The following is a 16,881-nucleotide window of genomic DNA, read 5'->3' as shown; positions in this document are numbered from 1 at the left end:
CCGCCTGGCCTGGGCGCGGGGGCGCGGGGGTCCTGGGGGGCGGGGGGTTCTGGGAGCCCCTGGTTGGGATCTCTTGGCCCTCTACCGGGGAAACCTCACGGACTGGGGAACCTCCTCTTAGAAACGCCGGGGAAGTCTTGCTAGTGCACGGGAGCCTTGCTAGTGCACGGAGTCTAAACCCACCTGGACTTGGCGTAGCCCTGCCCCGCCCAAGACTTTTGTAAGATAAATTTCTGGATGTGGAGAGGGGCCTAGGTATCTTCCCGCCAAAGACTCGTTCTTAAGAGATTCTGGGAAGGAGCCCCCACTTCACCCTGTTTCGCTTTTCACAGCCAGTGGAGCAGGTATTCGGGGGCGGGAGGTGCAGTCGGATCGCCCCACCTGCGTGGATTCCACTGGAGCCAGTGATCTAAGGGCACTGATGGCAGTGCAACGCGGAACACAGGAAGTCAGGGGGAAACAGGACGTGACAAGATATCAAAGGAGAAAAGTCTGAACAGGCAGAGGCAATCTGTAGCTGTAAAGCTAAGAAGAACCCTTCCCGCAGGAAACATAGTATCTCGCTGTTATCCACTCTATCTCCCTCAAAAAAAAAAAAAAAAAAAACCTTCCTCAGATACACATGCTCCTGACAGCTCTTCCTCTTTCCTCCTAAAGCACACAGTTAAGAAGACAGGCTCTGGAGTCAGATTACTGAAATTCAACCCCCAAATTCCTGGCTCCACCAGTCTTAGTAGCTGTGTGAACTTGGGCAACTAAAATCTCTTCATACCTCAATTTCCTCAATGAGAATAAATTTAAAACCTACCTCGTGGGGTCGTTGTGAGATTTAAGTGAAATAGTTCATGTAAACCACTCACAGGCCTGACAGTTTGAGTCACCCAAAATCAGTGTTATCGCTGTTGGGACAATTCCCGGTTCGGTTCATCCAATGAAAGAAATGCTGCACGGGCCAAGGAAACCGATCTGCTTGTTAGGTCATTCTTGGCTACCCTGCTGGCTCGGTGGTAAAGAATCTGCCTGCAATGCAGTAGGTGCCTCAGGAGGCCTGGGTTCAATTCCTGGGTGGGAAAGGGAGAAGGAAATGGCAACTCACTCCAGAATTCTCCCCAGGAAAATCCCATGGACAGAGGAGCCTGGTGGGCTATAGTCCACTCTTCCTGTTGTAAGAGTCCAACAGGACTGACTGAGCACGCTCTCCAGCTACCTGGAACCTGAGCCAGACCTCAGGGAGGGGAGAAGCACCTGAAGACCAGAGAGACCAAAGTTGGATCTATTCCACACTGGGCTCTGGTCTGGGTTCTGGCCACCCAGGTGGCACTTCCAGCCTGATACAGAGAACTTAGGCATAATTGAGGAAGACTTTGCAATAGGGGAGGAGGAGTCTGAGGTGTGCCTGGGAAGAAATATTGGCTGAAAATTGTCGAAGTTTGATGAAAACTATGAACTAGTGTTTTTAAAAGTATTTACATTGGAAAAGAATAAATAAAACTATTTGCAAGTGACAACATTGTATTATTAGAAAAACCTAAGGAATCCACACCCAAAAAAGCTACTGGAACTAGTTGCAGGATACAAGGTCAATGTTACAAAAATCAGTAAATTGAAATTTAGAGTAAAACCATATAATACTTAGCATCCAAAACCATGAAATATAGAATGATAAATTCAACAAAACACGTGCAAGACCTGTACCCTGAACATGATAAATTACAATCAAGAGAAAGTCCTAAAATACTTAAAAATAAGTATTATGGCTTCATGAATTGGAACTCAAATTGTTAAACTGTCAGCTCTCTGCAAATTCCAGCAGAATATTTCTTTAATTTGACAAGATAACTCTAAAATTTATACAGAAATGTGTAGGAAAAACAAAGTTGGAACATGCGCATACCTGTTTTCAAAACTTCATATAAAACTACAGTTTCCAGGACAGTGTGATAGGCACAAGGTTAGATATATAGATCAATGAATAAAGTCCAGACCCCATACATATAGTCAACTGGTTTTCAACAAAGATGCAAAGCTAATTCTTTTTAACAAACAGTGCTGAAACAACTAGGTACCACATTCAAAAAAAAGGAAATGCTTGACCTTTACCTTACACCTTAGACAAGTATTAATTTGATGTGGGTCATAGACCTAAACATAAAAGGTAAATCTCTAAACGTCTAGAAGGAAACAGCAGAATCTTCGTGACCTTGGAAGGCAAAGATTTCTTAGATACAACAACCCCCTCCCCCCAAAAAACCCAGCATGAATCATAAGAAATATGATTGGACTTCATCAAAATGTAAAACTTCTGTTATCCCAAAGATACCATAAAAAAGTGAAAATATTCACAATATATGTATCTGACAAGGAACTTGTATCCAGAATATATTAAGAATCCTTGTAACTCAAGAATACAATAACACTTTTTTTTAATTAGCAAAATATTTGAATAGACACATCTCAAAGAACATATGGAAATAACAGCACAAGCAAAGATGTTCAATCTTTTTTGTCATTAGGGAAATGCAAATTAAACCCACAATAAGACATCACTACATCTAGTATTTTCAAAGGTTGGCAAGGATGCAGAGCAATTGACATTCTCATTTATGGCTAAAGAGAATGCTACTATGGAAAACAAATTGGCAATTTCTTTAAAAGCTCAACATACACTGACCATATGACCCAGCAATTTCATTCCTAGGTATTTAACCAAGAGAATGAAAATAGGTCTGTACAATGACTTGGACACCAATGTTCATAGAGCTTTGTTCATAGTAACCTCAAACTGAGAATCATCAATGCATCCATCAATATGTGAATGAATAAACAAACTGTAGTATGTTCACACAACGGGACATGACTCAGCAATGAAAAGGAACAAACTACTACTGTACATGCAACAGGAATGAATCTCATAAACTCTACACTGGGCAAAATCAGATAGAAAGACTGCATCGTAGATAATTACATTTATATGAAACTAGAAAAGGAAAATCTAAATCTAAAAATTTACAGTGACAAGAAACAGGAAAGTCGTTGCCTGGTGCTGGGGATGTGTACAAAGAGAAGAGACTGAGAATAGACACAGGAATCCTTTCAGAGCAATATAAGTGCTCTGTTTGTTGACTGTGGTTTTACACAGGTGTATATATTTGGTAAAACTCATCACGCAAACACATAAAGCAGATGTGTTTTGTGTATATAAATTATTAGAGTTGATTTTAAAGTGTCCTGAATAAGAAATATTTTAAAGTGTAACATTTACAATATTGATATGTTTAGCATAAAATCCAAATTTTGTGGCAGAATGGGTTTGTGTATTAATAGTTAATATTTGTTCCTCCAGTTGTTACTTTAAAACACTGAACATGACATGAGATATAACTGATTTTCAGAATGGCTGTATGTTTTTACAAAGTTGAATGTAACATTTTTGGGGGGGAAAAAACCCAACTTTGAAATATCCTAAGAATACATAACATGCCAACAGACTTCTAGAACTATCCCTTTAAGATTGACATATATATACTATTGATACTACGGCTCAGGGGTAAAGAATCTGCCTGCCAATGCAGTGGATGCGGCTTAGATCCCTGGATCAGGAAGATCCTCAGAGAAAGAAATGGCAACCACTCCAGTATTCTTGCCTGGGAACTCCCATGGACAGTGGGAGCCTGGCAGGCTAGTCTATGGGGTCACAAAGAGTCAGATACAACTTAGCCACTAAAGAACAGCAACAACACAAGATCGATAACTAATGAGAACCTATGGTATAGCTTAAGTAATAATTCTACTCAGGGCTCTATGGTGACCTAAACGGGAAGGAAATCCAAAACAGTATGGATAAATATGTACATATAGCTAATTCACTTTGCTGTACAGTAGAAACTAACACAACATTGTAAAACAACTATACTTCAATAAAAGTTAACTTAAAAAATAAATAAAACTGTCCCTTTAAAAGGTAGATAAATTATACTATGCACAAATAGATATCAAAAAAGTACTTTTTAGTCACTAAGAAAATTATACAAACAAATGTATGCCAAGATGATGTTAGAAACATACCACCTCTCATGCATCAGGCACTTCTATTGATTTAATCCATACAACAATCTTTACAGATAGGTATTATTATCTGCATTTTCAAATAAGGCAATTGAAGTCTGGAGAGATTAAGAAACTTGCCCAAGATCACAAGCTAACAAGTAGAGCATTTGATGTTCGGCCTGACCCCAAAGTCTGTATCCTATCATCAAATGCAGAGTAAAAGAAACTTGAAAAGTGAATGGCACAGAGCTATAGCTATAGGAGTAACTTGTTTGGGGGACTCAGAAAAGGCTTCATGCAATAAATTACATTTGAATACTTGAAGAATGAATCTGATTCCAACAGACAGCTGCAAGAGGATCTTGCAAGCTGGGGTCTCTCTAGGAACCGGCAGGATAAAGAAACTTGAGGAAAACTGATTTGTGCTGTTTGACTAAGTCTTAAAAGCACCAAGAGAAAGGTAGTATAGAAATCCATTGAAAACCAGTCTATTTTAAAAGGCAGTAGTGAATTTATGAAGACTTAAGAGAAGAAAAATCATATTAAAGAAGCCTCTTTCCCAAGGTTAATTTGGCAGCAGTATAGTGAATGCTGAAGGCATGCAGGAAAGGAGATACTTCAGTCTAAGAAGTAATAAAGCCCCAGAACTAGGCCGGTGGTCAACTACAGCATAAAGCGGGGAATGAATGAGGAAATACTCTGAGACACAGCAGTTCAGCTCAGTTCAGTTCAGTTGCTCAGTCATGTCCAACTCTTTGCGACCCCATGAACTGCAGCACGTCAGGCCTCCCTGTCCATCACCGACTCCCGGAGTCCATCCAAACCCATGTCCATCGAGTTGATGATGCCATCCAACCATCTCATCCTCTGTCGTCCCCTTATCCTCCTGCCCTCAATCTTTCTCAGCATCAGGGTCTTTTTAAATGAGTCAGCTCTTCGCATCAGGTGCCCAAAATATTGGAGTTTCAGCTTCAACATCAGTCCTTCCAATGAACACCCAGGACTGATCTCCTTTAGGATGGACTGGTTGGATCTCCTTGCAGTCCAAGGGACTCTCAAGAGTGTTCTCCAACACCATAGTTCAGAAGCATCAATTCTTCTGCGCTCAGCTTTCTTTATAGTCCAACTCTCACATCCATACATGACCACTGGAAAAACCATAGCCTTGACTAGATGGACCTTTGTTGACAAAGTAATGTCTCTGCTTTTTAATATGCTGTCTAGGTTGGTCATAACTTTCCTTCCAAGGAGTAAGCATCTTTTAATTTCATGGCTGCAATCACCATCTGCAGTGATTTTGGAGCCCAAAAAATAAAGTCTGACACTGTTTCCCCATCTATCTGCCATGAAGTGACGGGATCGGATACCATGATCTTAGTTTTCCGAATGTTGAGCTTTAAGCCAACTTTTTGACTCTCCTCTTTCACTTTCATCAAGAGGCTCTTTGGTTCTTCTTCAATTTCTGCCATAAAGGTGGTGTCATAAAGGATATATAAACATATATGGATATATATGGATATATATATGGAAACATATATGGATACATATATGGAAACATATATGGATATATGGATATATGGAAACATATATGGATATATGGAAACATATATGGATACATATATGGAAACATATATGGATATATATGGATATATATATATATATATATGGATATATATGGATATAAACATAAAGCATATATAAACAAGTATATGTTTATACAAGTATATGTTTATACTTGTATAAACAAGTATAAACAAGTATAAACATATAAACACTTGTTTATATATCCTGAGTCCCTTTGTTGTTCACCTGAAACTCACAACATTGTTAATCTGTTATACTCCAATATAAAATAAAGTTTAAAAAGAATAAAAGAAAGAAAGGGGTCCCCAAAGCAAAGATTTGAAATAGCATTTTACATATAACCTCCTTTCACTTCTCACAACATTTTTTATTTTATCACTCTACACATTAGCCCTTGTCTTTCAGATAAAAATGGATTACTCAGCTTGCCTTCAAAGCTCTACAATATCCTAACCCCGAGGAGCCAATCAAATGTTATCTCTTATTAAGTGCCTGTCACCAAAATACACTGACCCAACCAAGCAGGTCTGTTCATTGTCTGTAAACTGATCTGGATAACTTTTAATCCAAACCTCCATTCTTTTCTCCCTACCCAAACTGCTATTTTCCCTTCTTTCATGTTTGTGTAAGTCTCATTCACTCTTCAAGGCTATATTCAATAGCAGGCCTTTCGATTGGCTTTCCCTGATGGCTTCAAATCCTGCTGGATCTTTATAATTCTGCAAATAAAACTCTACTGGTAATGTGTCATTAATTTTAGCAGTTAATTACATATCATCTTCTGCTTTTACTGAACTCATACTTGTGTGTGTTTTAGTTCCAGAAAAACATCTATTTCTGCTTTATTGACTATGCCAAAGCCTTTGACTGTGTGGATCACAATAAACTGCAGAAAACTCTGAAAGAGATAGGAAAACCAGACCACCTGACCTGCCTCTTGAGAAACCTACATGCAGGTCAGGAAGCAACAATTAGAACTGGACATGGAACAACAGACTGGTTCCAAATAGGAAAAGGAGTACGTCAAGGCTGTATATCGTCACCCTGCTTATTTAACTTATATGCAGAGTACATCATGAGAAACGCTGGGCTGGATGAAGCACAAGCTGGAATCAAGATTGGCAGGAGAAATATCAATAACCTCAGATATGCAGATGACATCACCCTTATGGCAGAAATTGAAGAAGAACTAAAGAGCCTCTTGATGAAAGTGAAAAGAGGAGAGTCAAAAAGTTGGCTTAAAGCTCAACATTCAGAAAACTAAGATCATGGCATCCGATCCCATCACTTCATGGCAAATAGATGGGGAAACAGTGGAAACAGTGGCTGACGTTATTTTTCTCGGCTCTAAAATCACTGCAGATGGTGATTGCAGCCACGAAATTAAAAGACGCTTACTCCTTGGATGGAAAGTTATGACCAACCTAGACAGCATATTAAAAAGCAGAGACATTACTTTGTCAACAAAGGTCCATCTAGTCAAGGCTATGGTTTTTCCAGTGGTCAAGTATTGATGTGAGAGTTGGACTGTGAAGAAAGCTGAGTGCTGAAGAATTTATGCTTTGAACTGTGGTGTTGGAAAAGACTCTTGAGAGTCCCTTGGACTACAAGGAGATCCAACCAGTCCATCCTAAAGGAGATCAGTCCTGGGTGTTCATTGGAAGGACTGATGTTGAAGCTGAAACTCCAATACTTTGGCTACCTGATGCAAAGAGCTGACTCATTTGAAAAGACCCTGATGCTGGGAAAGATTGAGGGCAGGAGGAGAAGGGGATGACAGAAGATGAAATGGTTGGATGGCATCACCAACTCGATGGACATGAGTTTGGGTAAACTCAGGGAGTCGGTGATGGACAGGGAGGCCTGGCGTGCTGCAGTTCACGGGGTCACAAAGAGTTGGACACGACTGAGCAACTGAATTGAACTGAACTGTGTGTGTTTTGGCTGTGGTGAAGAATTGCATAGAGATTATGAACTGTATTTTTTAAAAATCCTTTTCAAAGGCCAAGTAATGTTTTGCAATTTTTCCCCCCACAGAAAGTGATTTGTTGGATTTAGAACAAAGTAAGATGCTCTGACAACTTTTTTTTAGCAAAGAAAATACTTTTAGAACTTTAAAACTTTTTAGAACTTTTCTAAAACACTGTTTTTGTCTGATGTTAAAATAGGCTCTTCAGTGTGAAAAACTCTCCAGAGGTCAGTGCCTGGGCTGGATGGCACAGCTCACAACTGTATCATCTGTGAAACCTTCACCAGAATCAAGATAGTAAATACATACATCATTCCAAAGAACTTCTTTGTGCTCCTTTTAAATCCCTCCTCTTACTCTTCCTCAGGTACCCACCAATCAGCTTTCCATCACTTTAGATAAATTTGCATTTTCTGTAATTTTATATACATCTCTTATATGTGGAATCTAGAAAAAAATGTTACAGATGAACTTATTTGCAGAGCAGAAATAGAGATACAGATGTAGAGAACAAACTTATGGATACCAAGAGGAGAAGAGGGGGTGGTGGGGTGAATTGGAAGATTGAGATTGACATACATACCTTATTGATACTATATATAAAATAGATAGGGATTCCCAGGTGGTGCCAGTGGTAAAGAACCCATCTGCTGATACTGGAGACACAAGAGATAGGGGTTTGATCCCTGGGTCAGGAAGATAGTCTGGAGAAGGGCATGGCAACCCACTCCAAGTATTCTTGCCTAGAGAATCCTATGGCCAGAGGAGCCCAGCAGGCTACAGTCCATAGGGTCGCAAAGAGCCAGACGCCACTGAAGTAACTTAGCACGCATGTACAGAAAATAGATAACTAAGGAGAAACTACTGTATAGCACAGGGAACTCTACTCAATGCTCTGATGTGACCTAAATGGGAAGGAAATCCAAAAAACAGGGAATGTATGTATGCAAATAGCTGATTCACTTTGCTGTACAGCAGAAACTAACACAGCATTGTAAAACAACCATACTCCAATAAAAATTAAAAATAAGTGAAATCATATGTTATGTATCCTTTTTGTCTGTCTTCCTTAACTCAGGATAATTATTTTGAGCAGGTCTGGCTTTACAGGCATGTGGCTGGTGCAGTCCTATAGGATCTTGTACTTAAAAGGGCTTGGCACTTGTTTTAATGCTCTGCTGTCACTGTTTTGAAATCCTTAATAATATATGAACAAAGGAATCCATATTTTCATTTTGCTCTGTGTTCCACCAATTATGTAGCTGTGTTCCACCAATTATGAATTAGAGATTCATCCATGTGGCACTGTGTATCAGTAATTTACTCTCTTTTATTGCTGAGAAGCATTCTATTGCATGGATATACCACAGTTTGTTTATCTATTTACCACATAGTTTATCTACTCATGTTTACATATTTGGGTTTTTTTTTTTTCCTCCAAGTTACAAATAAAGCAACTATGAACATTTGTGGACAAGTCTTTGTACAGAGACACACTTTCATCTTTCTTAGGTAAATACTTAGGAGTGGGATGACTGGGTCGCATGGTTGATATTTGTCTAATTTTCAAAGAAAGTGCTAAAGTGTTTTCCAAAGGGGTTGTACCATTTTATGTTCCCACCAGCACAGTGGAGGAGTTTCAATGGGCCTACATCCCAGCCAACACTTGGTATGGTTAGAAATTTTACATATTTTGATTCATTCTGCCCTGAAACTTTGAGCCACCTTCGTAACTGTAGTTATCTCTTTTGGAAATCTGTAGCTTATTTTAACATGCATGAAAGCCTCTGAAAAGTCTTTGACTGGTAAATGCTGGGGAGGAGCAGATTTCTCGGGGATGTCTTTATTTTCTAACATCCTTCATGATACACCAGATGCAAACTACGTCAGCAGAATCACCATAAACCCTGACCAGCTGATGAGTGTTGCTAATCCAGTTACCCAGTCATTAGCAATTATTAGGTTAAAGAAAATATATAATCTTTATAATAAGAAAGGAGTCAAAGTGGAAGTCAGGAATTGAGTGACAATAAGAAATTACATTAATAGAAATAGAGCTATTCAAGTGAACTATTTCTGTCTTGAGCTTTAGAATTTTGTGCTGTTGAAGGAATTTGCCTTTCTTCTTATCTAATTTATAGGTATAGAGTAGGCCATAATACGGGAATTCCCTGGCGGTCCAGTGTTACGACTTGTCACTTTCACTGCTGTGGGCCCAGGTTCCATCCATGATCAGAGAACTAAGATCCTGCAAGCTGTGACGCCTATGTATATTTATGTTTTAAAGAGAATTGGCCATAATAATATTCTCTTAATATGTGTAGCATCTGTAGTGATGTTACTTCTTTAGTTCCTGAAACTGGTAATTTGTATCTTTTACCTATTTCCCTTGTCAATCTGACTATAGTTTTATCAATTTTATTTATCTCCTCAAAAAATGAACTTTAAGTGTGGTTTCTGCTATTGTTTCTCTGTTTCCTTTTTCATTGCTTTCCTCTCTGATGTTTAATACTTCCTTTCTTCTGCTTTCTTTGGGTTTCATTTGCAGTTTTTTCTAGATCCTTAAAATGAAATCAAGATTACTGATTTGAGAACTTTCCTCTTTTCCAGTATATATGCTATATGCTGTGCTGTGCTTAGTCGCTCAGTTGTGTCAGACTCTTTGCGACCCCATGGACTGTAGCCCACCAGGCTCCTCTGTCCATGGGCATTCTCCAAGCAAGAATAGTGGAGTGGGTTGCCATGCCCTCCTCCAGGGGATCTTCCCAACCCAGGGATTGAATCCAGGTCTCCCACATTGCAGGTGGATTCTTTACCATCTGAGTCACCAGGGAAGCCCAAGAAGACTGGAGTGGGTAGCCTATCCCTTTTCCAGGGGGTCTTCCCAACCCAGGAATCAAACCAGGGTATCCTGCATTGTAGGTGGATTCTTTATCAGCTGAGCTACCAGAGAAGCCCATATACGCTATATTATATTATACATATCCTCTAAATACTGCTATAATTGCTTCCCATAAATTTTATTTTATATTTTCAGTATCAGCCCATTCTCAATACATCCTATTTTTCACTTTATTTCTCCTCTAACCAATGGGTTATTTAGAAGTGTTACTTAGTTTCAAAATATTTGGGGACTTTTAAATATCCTTCTGTAATTTATTTTTAATTTAATTCATTTGCACTCAGAGAACATACTCTTTGCCAACAAAGGTCCGACTAGTCAAGGCTATAGTTTTTCCAGTAGTCATGAGTGGATGGGAGAGTTGAACTATAAAGAAAGCTGAAGAACTATAACGAAAGCTGAGCGCTGAAGAACTGATGCTTTTGAACTGTGGTATTGGAGAAGACTCTTGAGAGTCCCTTGGACTGCAAGGAGATCCAAATCAGTCCTGAATATTCTTTGGAAGGACTGATGCTGAAGCGGAACTCCAATACTTTGGCCACCTGATGCGAAGAACTGACTCATTGGAAAAGACCTTGATGCTGGGAAAGAGTGAAGGCAGGAGAAGGGGACAACAGAGGATGAGATGGTTGGATGGCATCACCGACTCAATGGACATGAGTTTGAGTAGACTCTCAGAGTTGGCAATGGACAGGGAGGCCTGGCGTGTTGCAGTCCATGGGGTCGCAAAGAGTCGGACACGACTAAGCTGAACTGAACTGAACTGAACATACTCTGTATGACTTGACTCCTTTTAAATTTATCAAGATTTGTTTTATGGCATGGAATATTCTCTATCTTGGTAAATATGTCATGCACCTGAAAAGACTATGTAATCAGCTTTCATCAGATGTAGTGTTGTATCAGTTTCATTTAAGTCAAGTTTGATGATAGTATTCAAGTCTTCTACTATTGAGATGGGGAGTTGAAATTTCCAACTATAATCATTTAGCCTAGTTTTCAGTTGTTTCAGGCAAAATGGTAAATCCAGTCTCTGTTATTCCATCTTGGCTAAAGGCAAGGTCTGAAAAGTATATTCCTTTTTCTTCTTGACTTTAGCACTGCTGCTGCTGCTAAGTCACTTCAGTCGTGTCCGACTCTGTGCGACTCCATAAATGGCAGCCCACCAGGCTCCCCTGTCCCTGGGATTGTCCAGGCAAGAACACTGGAATGGGTTGCCATTTCCTTCTCCAATGCATGAAAGTGAAAAGTGAAAGTGAAGTCACTCAGTCGTGTCCGACCCTCAGCAACTCCATGGACTGCAGCCTTCCAGGCTCCTCCGTCCATGGGATTTTCCAGGTAAGAGTACTGGAGTGGGGTGCCATTGCCTTCTCCGTGACTTTAGCACGAAGACTGTCATTAAATAGTAGCACAAAAATGGGCAATCTTCTGTTGCTTCTTACTACAGAAAAATCATTCTCTTTCACCATTGAGTAAGATGTTAGGTCTAAGTTTTTTGGAGATGACTTCTGTCAGGTTGAAAAAGGTTTCTTTTACTCTTTGTTGTTTTTATCACAAAGGTTTTGAATTATGTCAAATAGTATTTTTCTGTGGCTATTGAAATTTTCATATGGTTTTTCTCTTACATACTGTTAGTATGGTGAACTATGTTGATTGATCTTCAAATACTAAAGTAACTTTATAGTCCTGGGATACACTACTTGGTCATGATGTATTCTCTTCATATTCCTATAAATTTCTTTTTTAAAGGATCGTTATATTTCTATTAATAAAGGTATTATTTAATATAATTTTATAATATTTTAAAATATTATATTTTTATAATAATTTTGATAATTATAACATCTGATTTTGGTGTCAGGATGCTTTTGGTCTCATACAATAATTAGGAAATTGTTCTCATCTGGTGTATTTTCTAAAAGATTTTGTAAATGTTTGATATTATTTCTTCCTTAGAAGTTTGATAGAATTAACAATTGAACTAATGGGCCTAGAGATTTTTGTAGAGTGTAATTAAGAATTTAATTTCTGGTACTGATATATATATGGGCTTCTCTGGTGGCTCAGAAGGTAAAAAAATCCACCTGCAATGTGGAAGACTTGGGTTTGATCCCTGGGTTGGGAAGATCACCTGGAGAAGGGTATGGCAACCCACTCCAGTATTCTTGCCTGGAGAATCCACATGGACAGAGGAGCTGAACGGACTACAGTCCATGGGGTCGCAAAGAGTTATGACTGAGTGACTAAGCACACACATTGATATATATATAAAATATAAATAATATGTATAATATAAATATATATATTATATATATATATATCAATGTGTGTGATGCTTACTCCTTGGAAGACAAGTTATAACCAACCTAGACAGTATGTTAAAAAGCAGAGACATTACTTTGCCAACAAAGGTCCATCTGGTCAAGGCTATGGTTTTTCCAGTAGTCACGTATGGGTGTGGGGTTGGACTGTAAAGAAAGCTGAGAGCTGAATAATTGATGCTTTTGAGCTGTGGTGTTGGAGAAGACTCTTGAGAGTCCCTTGGACTGCGAGGAGATCCAACCCGTCAATCCTAAAGGAAATCAGTCCTGAATATTCTTTGGAAGGACTGATGCTGAAGCTGAAACTCCAATACTTTGGCCATCTGATGCGAAGAACTCACTGGAAAAGACCCTGATGCTGGGAAAGATTGAAAGCGGGAGGAGAAGGGATGACAGAGGATGAGATGGTTGGATGACATCACTGCCTCAATAGACATGAGTTTGAGTAGACCCCGGGAGTTGGTGATGGACAGAGAGGCCTGGTGTGTTGCAGTCCATGGGGTCACAAAGAGTCGGACACGACTGAGTGACTGAACTGAACTGATGTTATCAAATTTATCAGCCTAAAGATTCTTAAAAGAATATTCCTTTATGAATGTTTTGTGTAATGTTTTAATTACAGGATCTATAGTCATGATGCTTCTTTAATTGTTGATACTGGTAATTTGTTTCCTCTTATTAAATTTTTGATCTAGGTAGAGTGCTATCAATTTTGACTTTTAAGAAGGTTGAATTTTGATTTTATTGATTTTGTGTTTTATTGATTTCTGGTTTTATTATTTCCCTTTTCTACTTGAATTCTTTTTCTATCTTCTTAAGGTAGGAGCTTAGCTCATAGAGTTTCTTTTCTAATATCTAATGCTTAAAGTATTTCCTCTAAGCATTACTTTAATTGCATCTCACAAATGTTGATTGGTTGTTTTCACTTTCACCTAGTTCAAAATAGTCTCTGATTTTCCTTTGACTCAGATTATTTAGAACTGTATTGTTTAATCTTTACATAAATTAAAAATTTTCAGATAGCTTTCTGTTACCTTTCTAAGGTAATTGTTTTAGTCAAGAAAACAATCTACTTAATTTTATCCTTTAAACTGTTTTGAGTCTTTATACAGCCAGCATATTGTCTGTCTTTGTTACTGTTCTTGTCTACTTGACAAGAATGTTTGTCTTGGAGTGTTTGGGTGGGGCCATCACAAATGTCAATTTGGTCAAGTTGGTTGAGAGAGTTCTTTGTTTTCTATGTAACTACTAATTTTCTATTTGTTCTATCTTTGCCTGAGAGAGGAGTATTAAAATAGATAACATAACTCTGGACATATCTATTTCTTCCATCAGTTCTGTAAATCTTGCTTCCTCTTTTTCCAGTTCACAGTCTTTAGGTTAAACACATTGGATATTACTATGTCTTCCAGTGAATTTATGCCTGTATCTTTGTAAAGTGTCGTTCATTATCCCACGTGGTAATTTTGGGGTTTTCCCTCCCTGGGCATAATCAGAAACTGACTCTAGACAGAAGGCTGTGGCAATCATAGGGCTCATTGCTTGTTTTTTTTTCTCCTTGGGATCACACACTGCTGTTTCAGGTCTGCAATCACTTGTTTCATATATTTTGTCCAATGTTTTACTTGGTTATGGTGAAAAGGTAAGGCCAGAGCCTGTTACTCCCTCATGGCTGCTAATGGCAGTGAGCCAATTTAATCATGACTTATTTTGTTTACTACATTTAACAAATGTTTATGGAACACCTATTGTTGAAAGCCTGGGAACCCAGAGATAAAAGAGTCACAGGCCAATGCTATGGAAACAAGTAAAAATTTACAATAGTGTGGCAGCTTTCAAATATGGCCTCCAAATTCTTTAATACTCTTTCCATGGAGATGTGGGTTTTATTTCCTTTCCCCTTGAGTGTAGATGCTGCAATTGCTTGTTCAGTGGAATATGACAGAAGCACTGCTATGCCCACTTTCTAGTTCAGGTCTTGAGAAACTGGGAGTTTCATTTTCCTGCCTCTTACAATGCTCAGTCCAACGTGCTGACACACGGGAGGTCCCCTGCAGGTGTTCCGGCCAACAGCGCCAATGACCCAGCCAATTGCCAGCGTCAACCACCAGCCATGTAAGTGTTCAAGCTTTCAAAAGACTGTAGTCCCGGTGAATGATCCCAGCCTTGAGCCCCACTTACTGACCTTGTATGGAAGACAGGCAAGCTATGCCCACAGAGTTCTGTCCAAGTTTTTTATCTGCAAGCAAAAGAAATAATTATTGTTGTCCTAGGTCAGAAACTTTGGGGTGATTTTTATGTAGTAAAAGATACTTAATATAATACCATAAAGTGCTATGATAGAAATGGTCAATAATCAACTAACTAATACTTACTATGTGCCTATTACAGTTCAGAATTGGAATTCGAGTGGAGATTGAGAGAAGGTATAGAATCAGAGCAGGAAAATAGAAAGAATTGCTTGTTTGAAGACATGCAAAGTATGGGGGAATCTGAAAGACTAAAGTAGAGGGTCTGAGAGACTAGTTTAAAAAAAAATGAGATTTTCAGGGGCCAGTTCTATAAGGATGTAATACTAAGAAATTAGGACTTAATTATTTATTTAATGACACATTCCCCATCAGCTACTCTATAAAAGAACTTTAATCTCTGTTTTTCCAGCATCTAGTATGGTACTTGGTACACATAGGAGTTAATAAATATTTATTAAATGACTGACTGAAGAACCATGTGATAACTTTAAAGGAATAACATAATCAGATTTTTGTTTTAGAAAAATTATTCCAGCAGGGGTATGGAGAAACGTAAGTGTATTTACTCAGGTGTTATAAGAAAATATCTTAGGCTAGGGGCTTAAACAAAGAGATTTTTAAAAACAGTTGTGAAGACTGAAAATCTGAGATCAGGGTACCAGCATGATCAGGTTCTGGGGAGCACTCTCTTTCTGGCTTGCAGACACAGCTGCCTTCTCACTGCGTCCTCACATGGCAGAGGAGAGGAGAGAGAGTAAGCTCCCTGGTGTCTGTTCTTATAACGACACTAATCTGACCACAAGGGCCCCACCTTTATGTCCTCATATAAATGTAATTACCTAATTATCTACCCAGAGAAGGAAATGGCAACCCAATCCAGTATTCTTGCCTAGAGAATCCTGTAGACAGAGGAGGCTGGTGGGCTGCCGTCTATGGGGTTGCACAGAGTCGGACACAACTGAAACGACTTAGCATGCATGCATGCATTGGAGAAGGAAATGGCAGCCCACTCCAGTGTTCTTGCCTGGAGAATCCCAGGGATGGGGGAGCCTGGTCGGCTGCCGTCTATGGGGTCGCACAGAGTCGGACACGACTGAAGTGATTTAGCAGCAGCAGCAATTATCTACCAAAGGCTCAATCTTTAAATGTTATCACATTGGTAATTAGGACTTCCACATATGAATTTTGTGGGGACTTGATTCAGTCCACAGCAGTAGGAAAGGAGAAAAACATAGCAGGAGATAAATGTAATAAATCATCTAAAAGCTGATAGGAGTGTGAACTAAAGTAGTGTTACTAAGGTTCCTGGGATATTTCTTTTCTAAAACCTTAAAATTACAGATTTTTCCTGGAGTAACTCTATTTGCATGGAGGTGTCTTCTTTTTTTTTTTTTTCAAAATCAAACCAAACAAGAAAAAGGGAATAATATATCAAAATTAACCACAGAATCTAGTAAACATATATTACAGAAACACTTGAATGTTTTGTCTGGTGCCCAGTCCTATCTGACTCTTTGTGACCCCATGGACTGTAGCCCACCAAACTCCTCTGTCCATGGGATTTTCCAGGCAAGAATACTGGAGTTATCCAGGGTATCTTCCTGACCCAGGGATTAAACCTGCGTCTCCTGTGTCTACTGCATTGCAGGTAGATTCTTTACTGCTGAGCCACCAGGGAAACCCCTGAATGTGTCACTGCTGCTGCTGCTCAGTCACTTCAGTTGTGTCCGACTCTGTGCGACCCCATAGACGGCAGCACACCAGGCTCCCCTGTCCCTGGGATTCTCCAGGCAAGAACACTGGAGT

Source organism: Bos mutus, chromosome 13 (genome assembly GCF_027580195.1).
Source record: "Bos mutus isolate GX-2022 chromosome 13, NWIPB_WYAK_1.1, whole genome shotgun sequence".
In the NCBI taxonomy this organism is placed as follows: Eukaryota; Metazoa; Chordata; class Mammalia; order Artiodactyla; family Bovidae; genus Bos; species Bos mutus.
The sequence above is the reverse complement of the archived record's forward strand: the minus strand, read 5'-3'. Positions refer to the sequence as shown.